This window comes from Giraffa tippelskirchi, chromosome 12, assembly GCF_054371585.1.
Source record: "Giraffa tippelskirchi isolate mGirTip1 chromosome 12, T2T-mGirTip1v1.2.pri, whole genome shotgun sequence".
NCBI lineage: Eukaryota > Metazoa > Chordata > Mammalia > Artiodactyla > Giraffidae > Giraffa > Giraffa tippelskirchi.
In genome coordinates this window covers 89,246,371-89,264,739 of record NC_137286.1, presented here as the reverse complement: position 1 = coordinate 89,264,739, position 18,369 = coordinate 89,246,371, and the positions used below count along the sequence as shown (strand labels likewise).

The 18,369-nt window shown below is 40.9% G+C and overlaps 1 long non-coding RNA gene across 3 annotated transcripts in view; it reads left to right on the top strand.

The window, feature by feature from the left end:
* Positions 1-11,771: 11,771 nt before the first annotated feature.
* LOC145528697 (uncharacterized) overlaps positions 11,772-18,369 on the top strand; it is a 436,715-nt gene continuing 430,117 nt past the window's right edge. For all 3 annotated transcript variants that reach the window (XR_014070558.1, XR_014070557.1, XR_014070556.1), the window contains exons 1-2: positions 11,772-11,919; positions 12,707-12,773. This is a non-coding gene — a long non-coding RNA (uncharacterized LOC145528697). The remainder of the gene's footprint in view (positions 11,920-12,706; positions 12,774-18,369) is intronic.

Here is an 18,369-nt window from a genome sequence, read left to right as displayed (position 1 = left end):
ACCTTCCCTTGCAGGGGGTGTGGGTTTGATCTGAAACTCCAATACTTTGGCCACCTGATGCGAAGAGCTGACTCATTTGAAAAGACCCTGATGCTGGGAAAGATTGAGGGCAGGAGGAGAAGGGGACGACAGAAGATGAGATGGTTGGATGGCATCACCGACTTAATGGACATGGGTTTGGGTGGACTCTGGGAGCTGGTGATGGACAGGGAGGCCTGGCGTGCTGTGATTCATAGGGTCGCAAAGAATCGGATGCGACTGAACTGAACTGGGGAGCTAAGATCCCACATGCCTCGTGGCCAAAAAACCAAAACATAAAACAGAAGCAATATTGTAACAAATTCAATAAAGACTTTAAAAAGGGTCCACACCAAAAAATTAATAAAAATAACATTGCTAAAAAATACAGACCATTATCTGAGCCCTCCATGAGTCATATTAGTGACTTCAAAGATCACTGATCACAGATCATTAAGACAAATATAATAAAAATGAAAGAGTTTGAAATATTGCAAGAATTCCATAATGTGACACAGAGATGCTAAGGGAGCAAATGCTGTTGGAAAAATGGCACCCATAGGCACGGATGCCACAAACCTTAAACTTGTAAAAATCACGGTATCTGCGAAACACAATGAAGTCAAGTATAGTTAAGTGTGGTGCGCCTGTGATACTCATGAATGTTCTCTACTCAGTCTTGAGGCTTCCTTCCCTACAGCCCTACTTGCTTCATGTGGAAAGAAAACCGACCTTAATATTTGAATTCTCTAAGTTACAATTGAGTAGATCCATATAAACTTCTCCAGTTTCTACATAGAATATAACCAATTTTGACTATTATATCAACTTTACAGCTACAGAACCTAGGGCAGTAAGCTTGATAGATACTGGTGCTTTGTAGCAGATGGGATTTTAAAAACCCACACATGTTAAGGGAGAAGGCAAGCAAAAACCAAACAGAGAGAAGCAACACTCACAACCCCAGCAGGACATCGAAGCTGTTCACATTTTAGTGATCTGTTTAGTGAGTCCTTTGCCTGGCAGAGAATTCTATTTAAAGAAAAGTTAAAAATCACGGGTGTAAATGTTAGCAGGCTGTGGGTCAGGTGTACAGGGCTGTAATTAGAATCGTGCTCTTTGGTCATGTTGAAACGTAAAGGGTGAGAAAAGACCTTTGGAAAAATCAATTTTCAGATGTATGTAATTTATCGTGTGGTGATAACCTGAAATGAGATTTAGAGGTTTGCAATATAAAAAAAAAAATTATTTTTTTGGGCTCCAGAATCACTGCTGATGGTGACTGCAGCCATGAAATTAAAAGACGCTTACTCCTTGGAAGGAAGGTTATGGCCAACCTAGATAGCATATTTAAAAGCAGAGACATGCCTTTGCCAACAAAAGTCCGTCTAGTCAAGGCTATGGTTTTTCCAGTAGTCATGTATGGATATGAGAGTTGGACTGTGAAGAAAGCTGAGTGCCGAAGAATTGATGCTTTTGAACTGTGGTGTTGGAGAAGACTCTTTAGAGTCCTTTGGACTGCAAGGAGATCCAACCAGTCCATCCTAAAGGAAATCAGTCCTGAATATTCATTGGAAGAACTGATGCTGAAGCTGAAACTCCAATACTTTGGCCACCTCATGGGAAGAGCTGACGAATTTGAAAAGACCCTGATGCTGGGAAAGATTGAAGGCGAGAGGAGAAGGGGACGACAGAGGATGAGGTGGTTGGATGGCATCACCGACTCGATGGACATGGGATTGGGTAGACTCCGGGAGTTGGTGATGGACAGAGAGGCCTGGCGTGCTGCAATTCCTGGGGTCGCAAAGAGTCAGACACGACTGAGCGACTGAACTGAATATAAAATGAGGAAAGATGAAAGGTTGGGAAATCAATTTTTGTTTCACGTTTGATTTAAAACAAAGTGGTGAACGTGAAGGATAAAATGATAATGATGTAAAAGTTGGTGTGTAAGTGACAGCCTGGAGAGGAGAGAACTGGTCTATGGAGGCTTGTCTGCAGTGATGCAGGAGAGACGAGATAAAGCCGAGTGTCCCTGAGCACCAGGATTTGACCTACTGTCTGAATGTTCTTGGAATCGAGGTTGTGGCAGTCTTTGATCTCCTTTTCAAACAGCCAGCTCTGACAGCATCTTTTTCTGCTTTGAAGACTTTGAAGGGCTTTCTTACTCATAACTTTGCCTCATAAGGAGATAAGATCATGGACAACTCTTTGTTTCTTCACACATAACCAGCTTCTTTCCATTTTTCACTTCTTTCAATTGTGTGTGTACATTGCTGTATTCCTGCATCTTGCCTCCCCTTCGGGTAGTCTAGGGGAGCCACCCCCATTTGCCTTCCTTCACTTGACAATTCCACTGATGGTGCAGCGGCAGCAAACTGCTCAGTAAGCAGCCATCTTGGAAACACAAGACTGTTGGAAACACACGACAAGGGTCCACTTTGTCAGGATCTGGTCAGTCAGCTTCCTGTAGGAGTTTGATGTGTCCTCCACAGTCACCTCCACTGCCTGTCATTCCTTCATTATAGTTAATTCCTTTCATTTTAGCCTTTTGGTTCTCTGCTTGAAGAACAAATATGTGAGATCTCCTGGACTTCACCTTGCCCTGTCTGTGGTCAGCAGAATAAGAGCCCCTCGCAGATGTCCACAGCCTAATCCCTCTAACCTGTGCCTATGTTACATTACAAAAGGACTTTGCAGATGAGATTAAGGCTGTGGGTTTTAAAAGAGGAAGATTATCCAGGATTATCCCTGTGGGCCTCTTGTTGGTCCATTTAGGCTTCTATAGTGAAATGCCTTGGGCTAGGTGGCTTATAAACAACAGAAAAGTGTTTCTCACAGCTCTAGAGGCTGGGAAGTCTAAGATCAAGGCACCAGTAGATTCAGAGTCTGGTGAGAGCCTGTTTCCTGGTTCATAGCTGATACCTTCTCCCCATGTCCTCACATGTTGGAAGGGGTGAGAGAGCTCCATGGGGTTCCTCTTATAAGACCACTAATGCCTTATTTCCTGAGGGCTCTCCTCTGATGACCTGAGCACCTCCTAAAGACCCCACTTCCTAAGACTATCACATTGGGCATTAAGTTTCAGTATATGAATTTTGGGGGACACAGATACTCGGTCCGAAGTAAGGCCCAGCCACTCAAGCCCTTAAAAGCAGAGAACAGCCTCCAAATGGAAGCAAGAGAGATGCATTCAAAGGGGAAGCTGAGAGATTCCAGACATGAGAAGAATTCAGGGCACAAGGACCAGAGAGGAGCCTTTAACTGAAGATGGCCCTTAGCTGACAGTGAGGAAAGGGCTCAGTCCACAGCGAAAGGAACTGGATTTTGCTAACAGTTGGATGCATTCCTAATGAAAGTGTACGTAGCTGGCTGACACCTTAATTTTGGTTTTGTGAGGCTGAGCAGAGAAACCAGAAAAGCCCATTGGGACTTTTGATCCATAGAACTAGGAGATAATAAATTTGTGTTGTTTTAAGCTGCTAAACTTGGTGGTCATTTGTTATGGCAGCAATGGGAAACTAATATGCTAATATATTCAGACTGCTGGAAATAAGTTTCACCCCTGAAACTGAGGTGAAGGAGCTTTCTTTAAAAATTAGAAATTTATACCTTTCTAATCTATCACAGACTGATTCTTTTACACTATTAATAATAAAAACTATTACTGAAGAAATAAAATTTTAAAAAGCATACAAAATATAAGCTCCGATTCTTTTACTTATTTATTTTTGATTCAACAGCATAAAATTGCTCTTTCAAATTACTGTAAGGGTTTCTAAATGCTTACTCTAAAATATCTGCTTCTGTCTTTGAGATTTGTGAACTGTCCATGGATCAGCATTAGTCCACACAGATCACATTTTCAGTAGAACAGAGAAAAACTCCATCACATCCAGTTTGTGAGGATGTAAACACATGAATTGAAAGTAGGATATAAACAAACATCTAGGGTTGAGAGGCTTAACACTGAATAGTTTCTAGTGAACATTATGATACTCACAGCTTTGTAAATCTCTGAAGCAATTGCAATTCATCAAAAAAGCCACGTGACTTCTTTATGCCCTAGAATCTAATTGACTTTAATGTAGAGATTGATCAGTTTAGTGAATTAGAGGGGAATGCAATGAAAGGGCCAGGACTATCCTGAGTTTCATGATGCTAACTGAGCCCTGACATTATCAACATCTTTGGCAGGAGTTACCTGACCACCGGTTGAGATCTTGGGTGTTCAGGCAACATGCTCCAGGTTGATGGGGTGGACATTTCATGAGAAGGAAACTGGAGACAAACCTTGAATACTGCATGATTATTTCCCTAATGGACTCCAAAAGCAGAAAGCATCCTTTCGTTCTGTTTTTGATATTATGTGCTTGATGAAACTAGCATTTTCTTACAAAAAGAGACCTTTGGTTTAGTGAAAATGATACACACTCATTGTAAAAACTAAACCCCCTAACAATACAGAAAGTACAAGACAAGTAAAAAATTAATGACAAAGCCAGATCCCAGAGATGACTTGCTAACAGTTTGGTAAACATACCTCTGGTCTTCTTTACCTGTGAACATTTGTGCACACACACACACATATACTTTTACATAAATGGGATCAAATGTATAATGTCCTACAATTCGCTTTTCTTCAGTAAAACACTTGGGCCGCTTTCCCTGGTGTCCGATATAGCTCTGCATCACTTTCAATGGCTACACACACAGAAGAATACACATACTATCATTTTACATAACCTAGTCTTGTATTATTGACATTTACTTTCTACATTTAAAAAATAATTTTAGTTATTTATTTATGGCTCTGCTGGGTCTTCACTGCTGCACAAGCTTTTCTCTAGCTGTGGGGCGTGGGCTTCTCTTTGCGGTAGCTTCTCTCGTTTCAGAGCGTGGACCGTAGGGTGCTCGGGCTTTCAGTAGTTGTGGTTCCCAGGCTCTAGAGTTCTTGCTCAGTAGTTGTGACATGTGGTCTTAGTTGCTCCACAGCACATGGGATCTTCCCATACCAGGAATGGAAACTGTGTTTCCTGCATTGGCAGGCGGATTCTTTACCACTGAGCCACCAGGGAAGTCCAGTTTTTGTATTTTTAACATTATAAATAACAGAGGTCAATGCTCTGGTGCATATGTTCATCAGGTGGTTAATTCAGATAAAAACCTGTAGGTGGAATAGCTGTGTAAAAGCATAACTGGTGGTGGTCTAGTTGCTAAGTCATGTCCAACTCTTGCCACCCTTTGGACTATAGCCCACCAGGCTCCTCTGTCCATGGGATTCTCCAGGCAAGAATACTGGAGTGGGTTGCCATTTCCTTCTCTAGGGATCTTCCCAATCCAGGGATCAAACCCTGGTCTGCTGCATTGGAGACAGATTGTTTACCGACTGAGCCACCAAGGAAGCTCCAAAGCATAACTATATGTAATGTTTTCATGGCAGTTACTGAGCTGCTTTGCAGAAAATCTGTACTGGTTACTCTCCCATTTGCAGTACATATGGTTTTTCCAAGGTTTTGACAACAGTGCATCCCTAATTCCAAACGGGCAAAAAACAGATTCTTCCTGTTTAATATTGACTGGACTTTCATCTGTTTACTAGTCCTTTGTGGAGAAGCTTGTGAATGTAACTACCACTTCATGCTCCTTGACTATTTTTCCAATGATTGTTCATTCTTACTGATGTGTAAGAACTTTTTACGTATTTGAGATTAACCATTTGTTATTTACTGCATATATTTCATCATATGTAGTTTTTTAAATTGTAGTGAGAACACAATAGGAAGTCTACGCTCTCAACAAGATTTTAACTACATAGACAGTATTCTTAACCGTAGGTACCGTGTTGTTCAGCAAATCTCTAGAATTTGTTCATCTTGTATAACTGAAACTTGACATCTGTTGAACAGCAGCTCCTCATTTCCCCTCCCCCAACCCTTGGAAAACCACCATTCTACTCTGTTCCTGTGAGTTTGACTATTTTAAACACCTCATATAAGTGGAAGCATACAGTATTTTTCTCATATGTACTTGTTAATATACTCAAATGTACAGTCTTTGTGGTTTCTGATTTTCATGACATATTTTGAAAGACTTAATTTATAATGTAATTTCATTTATTTGGTATAAGGTCTGAACTTGAGTTATGAATGCAGATATTTATTCCCCCTAAATTGTTGACCAATTTTGCAAACACAGTTTGTTTACTGTTTCATCCATTTCCCACCAATTTTGGAATGTGGTCTTTATTACATACCAACTTCCTATGTGTTCTTGTGTGTATACGAAGTGAGTGAAAGTTGCTCAGTCGTGTCCAACTCTTTGCAACCCCGTGGACTGTATAGTCATTGGAATTCTCCAGGCCAGAACACTGGAGTGGGTAGCCTTTCCCTTCTCCAGTGGATCTTCCCAACCCAGGAATTGAACTGGGGTCTCCTACATTGCGGGCTGATTCTTTACCAACTGAGCTATGATGGCCTCAGCATATATGTATATGTATGTATATATTATATACATGTATGCATATATGTGTGTGTATATATACATATACATACATATATGTATATGTATGTGTATATGAAATTAGCATTTAAAGACATGCTCTTTATTTAATTTTTATTTGGTGTAGGAAACCATGGCACAGGGTGTCACAGGCAAAGGAGTTTCCCTTCAGTCATTTACTGTCAAAGTCATCACTGTTTATTTGTGAAAATTTTAACTTTCCTCTTTCTGATGATTCAGATTCTACTAGAGGAAAAAAACTGTAATATTTAACACCAAATGTATAAGACTGTGTGGGCTGACAAGAAGAAATGGAATTACTGGTTTGAGTGATGAGTTACTTTGTGTCTAGTGGGCCAAGACTCTTGTGAAGGGGGAAGACATAGATCTGAATCTTTTTTATCTAATCCTTTTCTTCCAAGAAGACTGCATAAGGAGCCATATCTCCTTCGTCTGACCCAGCATTCCTGGCATTTGATGCCTGTTATAGTTCCTTTCTGTCTTCCCTGGTGGCTCAGTGGTAAAGAATCCACCTGCCAATGCAGGAGAAGCAGGTTCAATCTCTAGTTGGGAAGATCCCCTGGAGAAGGAAATGGCAATCCACTCCAGTATTCTTGCCTGGGAAATCTCATGAACAGAGAGCCTGGCAGGCTACGGCTCATGGGGTCAAGAGGAGAAGAGGGTGGCAGAGGATATGATGGTTGTATAGGATCACTGACTCAATGGACATGAACCTGGACAAACTCCAGGAGATAGTGAGAGACAGGGAGGCCTGGTGTGCTGCAGTCCATGGAGTCACAAAGAGTCAGACACGACTTAGCGACTGAACAACACCAACAAACCCTTGATATTACTATTGCATCTTTGCATGGTCAGGTCAATGTGAACTGAACCCAGCCTTCTGGCTTCAAACTCCATGTTTTTCCAAACTATATTTCCACACACTTCCTCTGTATGTTGCTGGTTTTAAAGTGAAGGTGATGTTAGGCTGTAGAATATTCTGTCATTGATAGTAGTTGCTGGAAGAAGTCAATTCAGATTCCCTTTCTGAATAGGAGAATTCATACAGGGGCCGTTCCTGGTGGGACTCCTCTATCCCTCACCAGCCTTGTGCTGTTTCAGTTCTTCCTTTTCCCCTCTTCCCTTCTGCTTGCCCATCTTTCCTCCTGTTCTTTTCTTTTTGCTCTTCGCTTCTGCTGATGCCCAGGCTTTAATCTCTCAGACTGGAATGGTTGACGTTGTTGCTCTTCTTGAGTCGCTCAGTTGTATTCAACTCTTTGTGACCCCATGGGCTGTAGCTGGCCAGGCTAGGCTTCTCTGTCCGTGGGATTTCCCAGGCAAGAATACTGGAGTGGGTTGCTGTCTCCTCCTCCAGGGCATCTTCCCGACCCTGGGCCCAAACTCAAGTCTCCTGCATTGGCAGGCAGATTCTTTACCACTGAGCCACCAGGGGAATTCTGGAAAGGTCGATGGCCTCACAGCTATAGCATTCTATCATTGGCAGGAGCAGGGGTCAGACTCTAAGAACCCCTGAACCTGCACACTCTGGGGTGCAAAGATAAACATACTCCATAAGTCATCAAATTGAAATGTATCAATATTTGGACTAGATTTTATGCCCCAAGTTAGGACACTGAGAAACACTTGCCCAAAGGAAAATAGGCTACTTGGTAAACTATAGCAAAGGTAGAGTGGGCATTAGTTAAGAACACAGATACCAAATGTATAAGGGGGTGGTGCCTTTATAATCACATTCCGAAAAAGCTGTTAATGCTGTATAGGAATAGGAAGAACACCAGACCTCATGAGAAGGAGTGAGATATGAACTCCTCAGAGGTGACAAAATCAAATGAACATTTCACTCCTTAATTTGCAAGGATAAGAAATGTCTTCTGTGTCTGACTAAAAGCAACTCAAATAGCTTGGGCTTCCTAGGTGGCTCAGTGGTAGAGAATCTGCCTTCCAATTCAGGAGACACAGGAGATATGAATTCAATCCCTGGGTCAGGAAGATCCCATGGAGAAGGAAATGGCAACCCACTCCAGTATTCTTGCCTGGAGAATCCCATGGACAGAGGGGCCTGGCAGGCTACAGGCCATGGGGTTGCAAAGAGTTGGACATGACTTAGTGACTAAACAACAGCAACAACACAACTCAAGTAGCTCATTACTGCAATAATGAAACAAAGAATACAAGTTTGGGCAGTATATAACTTATAGGGAATGTGATTTGTTCCTTACATTGACTTTAATGTTCCTATAAGCTGTTACCTTAGGTCAACATAGCTCAATATATTACTTTTCCCATTTCTAGGCAAGACAGTGCTATAATTAAGCAGTGAATAATTAGCTGCTTTTTCTCACATGAAAATCCCAGTCACCCTGAGAGATGGCACTAGAGGTTTATTTTCCACAAGTCAAACCAGCCAGTTCATTATCATATAAAGTCCCTGCCTTTTTTTCGCTACAGTGACACCTACAATTTACAAAACGGAATTTCTAAGAAGGACTGTTTCTTTTCCTGAGAAGTAGAGCTACTTCTTTGTACCCGCAAAATTTCATATTTCCTATTTATTTATCCTCTTTGTTCCACAAAAGGACTTGGGTGACTTGTAACAAAAGACGTGCAATTCAGTTGAGTTGAACAAACGTTTGTCAAATGCTAGACTCTTCAGCAGGCACAGGGAACACAAATTTGACTAAGGTAACTGTGTTTCTTGATGGGTCTCTGAGCTTCCTGGCAACCTGTAAAGTCCAAGGTTCAAAGGATGTTTATTAATGTCTGTCTTTTTTTAAATTGAAGTATAGTTGATTTAAGATATTATATTAGTTTCAAGTGTACAGCGTAGTGATTCAATATTCTTGTACTCCATTTAAGTTATTACAAAATAATGGCTATATTCCCTGTTGCTGTATAATATTTCTTTGTTGCTTATCTATTTTATACATTAGTAGTTTGTACCTCTTAATCCCCCACCCCTGTCTGCTCCTCTTCCCTTCCCTCTCCCCACTGGTAACCACTTGGACTCACAAATATAAATATAGAAAGCGAACTAGTGGATATGAACTGTTCTTGAATGCCAGCACAATGAAAAGTCCCTTCTTACTTTACACCTATGAAGGCTAACTTATTTAAAATTTTTTTTAATACTTCCTTTTATTAATTTACCTGGCCACTCCGGGTTTTCATTGTGTCTAGCGGAATCTAGTTCCCTGACCAGGGATTGAACTCAGGCCCTCTGCATTAGGAGCACAGAATCTTAGCCACTGGACCACCAGGGAAGTTCCTTAAAAAATGTTTGTAACTTAATATCTCTTGGAAATTGCTTCAGTTCATAGGGAGATTCCTCTTTCTTCTTTACATGGTGCTCCCTTGGGTGTACATATCATAACGTATGCAACCAATTCCCTTGTTTCGGACATTTAGGAAGTTTCCAATATTTTGCAGGTACAAGTAATGCTGTCATGAATAATCATGTGCACATATATGTTGGTGTTATTGTAGGTGTATCTTTAGGATAAATTCCCACAAATGGGATTACTGGTTTGATGTAGTTTTTTAAGATATTTCCAAAATTCCCTCCTTGGGGACTGTTTCACTTTGCTTTTCCTTCAGCAATGTATGGGAGTGCCTGTTTTCCCCACAGTCTTGTCCAGCGAGAGCACTGCAACATTTTTATTTTATTATTTTTTTCAAACTGATAGGTGATAAATGCTATCTCAGTAAAGTTTTAAAGTTTTGCATTTCACTTATTGTAAGTGAACATCTTTTCATTTATTCAAAGTCTATTTTAAAATCCTTTTATGAATTGTCTGTCAATGTCTTTTGCCCATTTTACTTATTTTTGGACATTTCCTCTCAATTTAAAAAGTTAAAAAGACACTGTTTACAATAGCCAGGACATGGAAGCAACCTAGATGTCCATAAGCAGATGAATGGATAAGGAAGCTGTGGTACATATACACAATGGAATATTACTCAGCCATTAAAAAAAATACATTTGAATCGGTTCTATTGAGATGGATGAAACTGGAGCCCATAATACAGAGTGAAGTAAGCCAGAAAGAAAAACACCAATACAGTATACTAATGCATATATATGGAATTTGAAAAGTGGTAATAATAACCCTATATGTGAGACAGAATAAGAGACACAGATACATAGAACAGTCTTATGGACTCTGAGGGAGAAGGCGAGGATGGGACGTTCTGGGAGAATAGCATGAAAACATGTATATTATCATATGTGAAACAGAACACCATTCCATGTTCGATGCATGAGACAAATGCTCAGGGCTGGGGCAATGGGATGACCCAGAGGGATGGGATGGGGAGGGAGGTGGGAGGGGGGTCCAGGAAGGGGAACACATGTAAACCCATGGCTGATTCATGTCAATGTATGGCAAAAACTACTACAATATTGTAAAGTAATTAGCCCCCAACTAAAATAAATAAATTTATTAAAAAAAATAAAAATAAAAAGTTAAAAAGATAAATTAGGGATATTATCTTTGATATATATTACAGATATTTATTCCCAATCTGTCATTTGTCTTTTGACTGCTTACAGTATTTTTGACCATGCAAAAGTTTTTATTCTTTTCTTTATGTAGTCAAATTTATCAATCTTTTCTTTTATTGCCTCTGAATTTTGAGTCATGATTAGAAAACTTTTCTCTGCTCTGCGGTTAGAGAGGATTCACTCACGTTTTCTTCTCATACTTGTGTAGTTTCACTTTTCTGGGTCTCTGATCCTTTTGAAATTTATTCTTTTCTCTAGTATAAACATTGAATCTAATTTTTTTCCAAATGGCCATCCAGTTGTCCCAATCTCATTTATTAAAAGTGACTATCTTTGCTTTAGTGATTTGAGATCCCATCTTTATCATGTGCTTGATTTTTATATGTAGTTGAATCTGTTTGGGAGCTTTTCATTCCATTTCTTTGATTTGTTTTCTACTCATGTACCAATACTACACTGATTTAACTATAGAGGCTTTGTGAGTGAGTGAGTGAGTGAAGTTGCTCAGTCGTGTCCGACTCTTTGCGACTCCATGGACTGTAGCCTACCAGGCTTCTCCGTCCATGGAATTTTCCAGGCAAGAGTACTGGAGTGGGTTGCCATTTCCTTCTCCATCGAGGCTTTGTAGTTTGTTTTAATATCTGATCAGGCTAGTCCTCCCCAGAACTCTTCCTTGTCAGTGTTTTCTTAGCCTTTATTTTCCCATGTGCCTTTTAGGATCATCTTTTATGAGACATTTAATTCTTGATTTTGTTTATTCCTGAAGGTGTTCTGGGACTCTGTTGGAAACTGTCTATCCAAGGAATATCCCTCCCTCTGCCCTAAAGTAACTGCAGTCATGAGAACCTTTTACTGATGGCTTACATCACAGCTTACAGGTAAGTTAAAGCCTTAGTGCAATAATTCTTAACCTTGGCTCACATTAGAATCACTCAAAAAGCTTTTAAGAATTACTGGTGTCAGGGCCTTCCATTAAATTAGAATCTCTGAGGTTGAAGCCTTGGTACTTGAATTATAAGAAAGCTTCCCAAGTGATTCTAATGTGCAGGTGGGCCTGAAATCCATCACTTCAGAGATGTAACTGGGAATATCCTTGTTTAACACTTAAGGTACACAAGAGAACAGAAATAGTGTGTAATAAGCTGTGATACAGGCATACAACCAGAAGATTAGTCCCATAGCAGGCAGGAGGTGATTTTGAGCTAGTGGAAAGTGATCAAATGGTGATATTTGGGAGGGAAAATAATGGGAAAAAGAAGAGTGGCCCAAGAACTCTCAGAGTGGATATAAACCATAAACTTCATGCTTAATACCTACATCAAATAGTGTGCTTTGTAATTACACTTATTGAAATCAGTCAGGTATAAATGTTCTTCTTAAGCTTCAAATAATCCATGGAGTGCTAAAAAAGTGGTTTGGGGTACCTGTGGGGAGACAGCAAAGATATTTACCCAAATAATAATTACAGAGAGTTCACATGAAGTTATACTAAACGGAAGCTCCTCTGATAATGTAAGAAACTTACCTTTATTTCTGAATGGTGTTGCTGTGGTTCTCTTCTGGAACATTTTCATAGCACACTTGGTTATCATGCCTTAACTCAGGCTGTTATGACAAAAATAACATAGACTGGCAACTTAAATAACAAACATTTCTTTCTCACAGTTCGTTCTGGAAGTTGGGAAACCCAGGATCAAGATGCTGGCAGATTCATTGCCTTGTGAGGACCTTGGTAAGGGTATCTTGTTCTTGGTTCTTTGTGTCTTCCCAAGGACACAGAGCAAACTCTCCAGGGTGTCTAATCCCGTTCATGTTGGCTCCACCCTCATGACCTAAGCACCGCCCAAAGGCCCCACCTCCAAATGCCATCATGTTGGGGGTTAGGATTTCAGCATATGAATTTTGAGAGGACACAAACATCCAGTCAGGGCTTCACAGGTGACTCAGGGGTAAAGAATCTGCCTGCCAACGCAGGAGAGGCAGAAGACTCGGGTTCTATCCCTGAGATGGGAAGATCCTCTGGAGGAGGAAATGGCAATCCACTCCAGTATTCTTGCCTGGAAAATCCCATGAACAGAGGAGCCTAGCAGGCTATATAGTCCATAGGGTCCCAAAGAGTCAGACACTACACAGTACACACAGAACATCCAGTCAACATCATCATCAGAAAGTACATAGCTTCTGACCCTTGCTTAACAATAATCATTCTCATTTTCATGCCACGTGCTCATGTTTTGTCAGCAACCATTCTTTAAAGAGTAATTTTCCTGCTTCAACCTACAGTTTTAACAACTATAGTTGAGATATATTCAAAGAGAGAGAAAAGAGAAATGAGAATGTTTTAAATTTTTTAAAAAAATTGGAGCCCTCTTCCCAGGAACATGCTTCTCACTATAAATCTTTTGCAGGAATATTGTCAGGCACATTGTTCACTAGTTGATTTAAAAAACCCATCTCTCTAACTGCATCTTCCCCTGAAGCAAATCCTCTGGGGTAGCCAGTGATTGAGCTGTCCCTCTTTTAAATCAGGGGGTTGGCATCAAAAATAGTATGTTGCTTTTCCTTCTTTTTTATTTTATCCAGTCTTTGCACAGTGTGTCACTTAATTAAAGTAGGTGTAATTTTATATGACTTTCCCTCTTTTCATGGCTCGCTATTTTTCCTCCAGTCTAGCAAGTTGCTGTACACATCATTTCTCATTCTTTCTCTGTCTCATAGAAAATGACCAATTTGAAAGACAGTTTTAGCTTACATCTATGCAAGACATCTAGTGACCTTTCTGCTTGCCACTAAAAGAACCATTTCCTGTCCAGCATTAGCAATTAACTTCTTAAAATTGATTTTGTTTAAGGTCAAAACAGAGACATCACTTTGCCAACAAAGGTCTGTATAGTTAAAGCTATAGTTTTTACAGCAGTCATGTATGTATATGATGTACTCTGTACATCATGTACATCATGAGAATGAAAAAGTTGGCTTGAAGCTCAACATTCAGAAAACTAAGATCATGGCATCCAGTCCCGTCACTTCATGGCAAATACATGGGGGGAAACAGTGGAAACAGTGGCTGACTTTATTTTGGGGGTGCTCAAAAATCACTGCAGATGGTGATTGCAGCCATGAAATTAAAAGATGCTTACTCCTTGGAAGGAAAGTTATGACCAACCTAGATAGCATATTAAAAAGCAGAGACATTACTTTGCCAACAAAGGTCCGTCTAGTCAAGGCTATGGTTTTTCCAGTAGTTGTGTATGGATGTAAGAGTTGGACTATAAAGAAAGCTGAGCACCAAAGAATTGATGCTTTTGAACTGTGGTGTTGGAGAAGACTCTTGAGAGTCCCTTGGACTGCAAGGAGATCCAACCAGTCCATCCTAAAGGAGATCAGTCCTGGGTGTTCATTGGAAGGACTGATGTTGAAGCTGAAACTCCAATACTTTGGCCACCTGATGTGAAGAGCTGACTCATTTGAAAAGACCCTGATGCTGGGAAAGATTGAAGGCAGGAAGAGAAGGTAGTGACAGAGGATGAGATGGTTGGATGGCATCACCGACTCAATGGACATGAGTTTGAGCAAACTCTGGGAAACAGTGAAGGATGGAAGCTGTTGTACTGCAGTCCATGGGGTTGCGAAGAGGCACACATGACTTAGCAACTGTGTAACAACAACAAGATCAGTGCTAGCCTATAATATAACTACTTCAGTAAATGTAGCTTTACAGAAAATGGAGATCATGTGTGAGACTGTAAGTGAAATTTCACATCTCAGAGCAAAGCAGTTCATTTTCTGACATTTTTAAAGTGGTTGCCGATGGTGTCATATGATCTCCAAAAAGAAAGCTCACACCACACTGGAAGCCACTGACCACATCCCATGACCAGAAAGTTCTTCTGTATCTTTTTCTGGGTTATTCAGTTCAGTTCCTAATGTGAAGATTCAAGAGAGATGCTCACAGGACTTCCCTGGTGATCTAGTGATTAAGACTCTACACTCCCAATGCAGGGGGCATGGGTTTGATCCCTGACCAGGGAACTAAGATCCCACATGCCAACTTGTCAAAAAAAAAAAAAAGAGAGAGAGAGAGAGATGCTGACAAATTAGAAGATGTTCCAGATGTTCAAGGGGCTGGAAAAAATCTCTGAGAGTACTGCAAAAGTTTAGCTGGGTATAGAAAAGATAGGGTGGACATGATGACCACTGTCATGTCTTTGAAAGGATATTTTGTTATGAGAGGTAGTCATTTTTTAAAAATTGAAGACCAGTTCCCAGGAATATACTTTTCACTATAAATCTTTCGCAGGGTTATGTCAGCCACATTATCTATAAGTTGATTACAAAACCAGTCTCCCTAACTGTGTCTTTCCTTGAAACAAATCCTCTGGGTAAGCTGGTGACTGAACTATATTTCTCTTTAAAATCGGAGGGTAAGCAACAGAAATGGTTCTTTTGGCTTCAGAAGCATAATAAGTGTCAGTTTAGTTCAGTCCCTCGGTTGTGTCCGACTCTTTGTGACCCCATGAATCGCAGCACGCCAGGCCTCCCTGTCCATCCCCAACTCCCGGAGTTTACACAAACTCATGTCCATCGAGTCGGTGATGCCATCCAACCATCACATCCTCTGTCGTCCCCTTCTCCTCCTGCCCCCCAATCCTTCCCAGCATCAGGGTCTTTTCAAATGAGTCAGCTCTTCGCATGAGGTGGCCAAAGTATTGGAGTTTCAGCTTCAACATCAGTCCTTCCAATGAACACCCAGGACTGATCTCTTCTAGGGTGGACTGGTTGGATCTCCTTGCAGTCCAAGGGACTCTCAAGCGTCTTCTCCAACACCACAGTTCAAAAGCATCAATTCTTTGGCACTCAGCTTTCTTCACCATCCAACTCTCACATCCATACATGACCACTGGAAAAACCATAGCCTTGACTAGATGGACCTTTGTTGGCAAAGTAATGTCTCTGCTTTTTAATATGCTATCTAGGTTGGTCATAACTTTCCTTCTAAGGAATAAGCGTCTTTTAATTTCATGGCTGCAATCACCATCTTCAGTGATTTTGGAGCCCCCCAAAAATAAAGTCTGACACTGTTTCCACTGTTTCCCCATCTATTTGCCATGAAGTGATGGGGCCAGATGCCATGATCTTAGTTTTCTGAATGTTGAGCTTTAAGCCAACTTTCTCACTCTCCTCTTTCACTTTCATCAAGAGGCTCTTTAGTTCTTCTTCACTTTCTGCCATAAGGGTGGTGTCATCTGCATATCTGAGGTTATTGATATTTCTCCCGGCAATCTTGATTCCAGCTTGTGCTTCTTCCAGCCCAACGTTTCTCATGATGTACTCTGCATATAAGTTAAATAAGCAGGGTGACAATATAGAGCCTTGACGTACTCCTTTTCCTATTTGGAACCAGTCTGTTGTTCCGTGTCCAGTTCTAACTGTTGGTTCCTCACCTGCATACAGGTTTCTCAAGAGACAGGTCAGGTGGTCTGGTATTCTCATCTCTTTTAGAATTTTCCAGTTTATTGTGATCCACACAGTCAAAGGCTTTGGCCTAGTCAATAAAGCAGAAATAGCTGTTTTTCTGGAACTCTCTTGCTGTTTCAGTGATCCAGTGGATGTTGGCAATTTGATCTCTGGATCCTCTGCCTTTTCTAAAACCAGCTTGAACATCTGGAAGTTCACGGTTCACGTATTGCTGAAGCCTGGCTTGGAGAATTTTGAGCATTACTTTACTAGCGTGTGAGATGAGTGCAATTGTGTGGTAGTTTGAGCATTCTTTGGCATTGTGTTTCTTTGTGATTGGAGGAAAACTGACCTTTTCCAGTCCTGTCGCCACTGCTGAGTTTTCCAAATTTGCTGGCATATTGAGTGCAGCACTTTCACAGCATCATCTTTCAGGATTTGAAATAGCTCAACTGGAATTCCATCACGTCCACTAGCTTTGTTCGTAGTGATGCTTTCTAAGGCCCACTTGACTTCACATTCCAGGATGTCTGGTTCTAGGTGAGTGATCACATCATCGTGATTATCTGGGTTGTGAGGATGTTTTTTGTACAGTTCTTCTGTGTATTCTTGCCACCACTTCTTAATATCCTCTGCTTCTGTTAGGTCCATACCATTTCTGTCCTTTATCGAGCCCTTCTTTGCATGAAATGTTCCCTTAGTATCTCTAATTATCTTGAAGAGATCTCTAGTCTTTCCCAATCTGTTGTTTTCCTTTATTTCTTTGCAAGGGGTATAAGTATAAATATGGCAAACAGTAGTAAGGATACCTATAAATTAGTGAGTAGCTTCCTGTCATTTCAAAGCATTAAGTGAGAAGCTAGATGACCATTTGCAGGATTTTTGTAAAGGATTTTCCTGTGCTGGGTGGGTGTCCATGATTCTCATGTGAACACACTGTGTTTGTGTTGGAGAAGACTCTTGGGAGTCCCTTGGACTTCAAGAAGATCCAGCCAGTCCATCCTAAAGCAGATCAGTCCTGGGTGTTCGTTGGAAGGACTGATGTTGAAGCTGAAACTCCAATACTTTGGCCCCCTGATGCGAAGAGTTGACTCATTGGAAAAGACCCTGTTGCTGGGAAGGATTGGGGGTAGGAGGAGAAGGGGATGACAGAGAATGAGATGGCTGGATGGCATCACCGACTCGATGGACACAGGTTTGGGTAGACTCTTGGAGTTGGTGATGGACAGGGAGGCCTGGTGTGCTGCGATTCATGGGGTCGCAAAAGTAGGACACGACTGAGCGACTGAACTGAACTGAACTGAAAGAGGAAATATTGGGCTTTCCTTGTGGCTCAGCGGTAAAGAATCTGTCTGCCAATGCAGGACATGGGTGCATGCAGGAGATGCAGGTTCGACCCCTGGATCAGGAGGACCCCCTGGAGAAGAAAATGTCAACCTGCTCTAGTGTTCTTGCCTGGAAAATCTCGTGGACATAGGAGCCTGGTGAGCTACAGTCCTTGGGGTCACACAGAGTTGGACATGACTTAGCAACTAAACAACAACAAAAGAGGAAATTTTCACATTTTCAGTTTAAAATGATTAACTTAGAGAAGACTTAAGTCCTTTCACATCATAAAATATGGGCTAGAATTTTAGGTTGTGGATACATTCCTCATTTACCCAAGGAAAAACTATTCAGTATAAAATGTTAATATGTGTGGGTTGTATATAAGCTTTTATAAAGAAAATGCTACTATAAATTGAAATATGATAGATGCACATGTACCAGTTTCCAGCAAACTCTATAGATGAAGTGGCCTCGGATGGCCTCAGGTGGCATTCAGTTCAGTCAGTTCAGTCACTCAGTTGTGTCTGACTCTTTGTGAACCC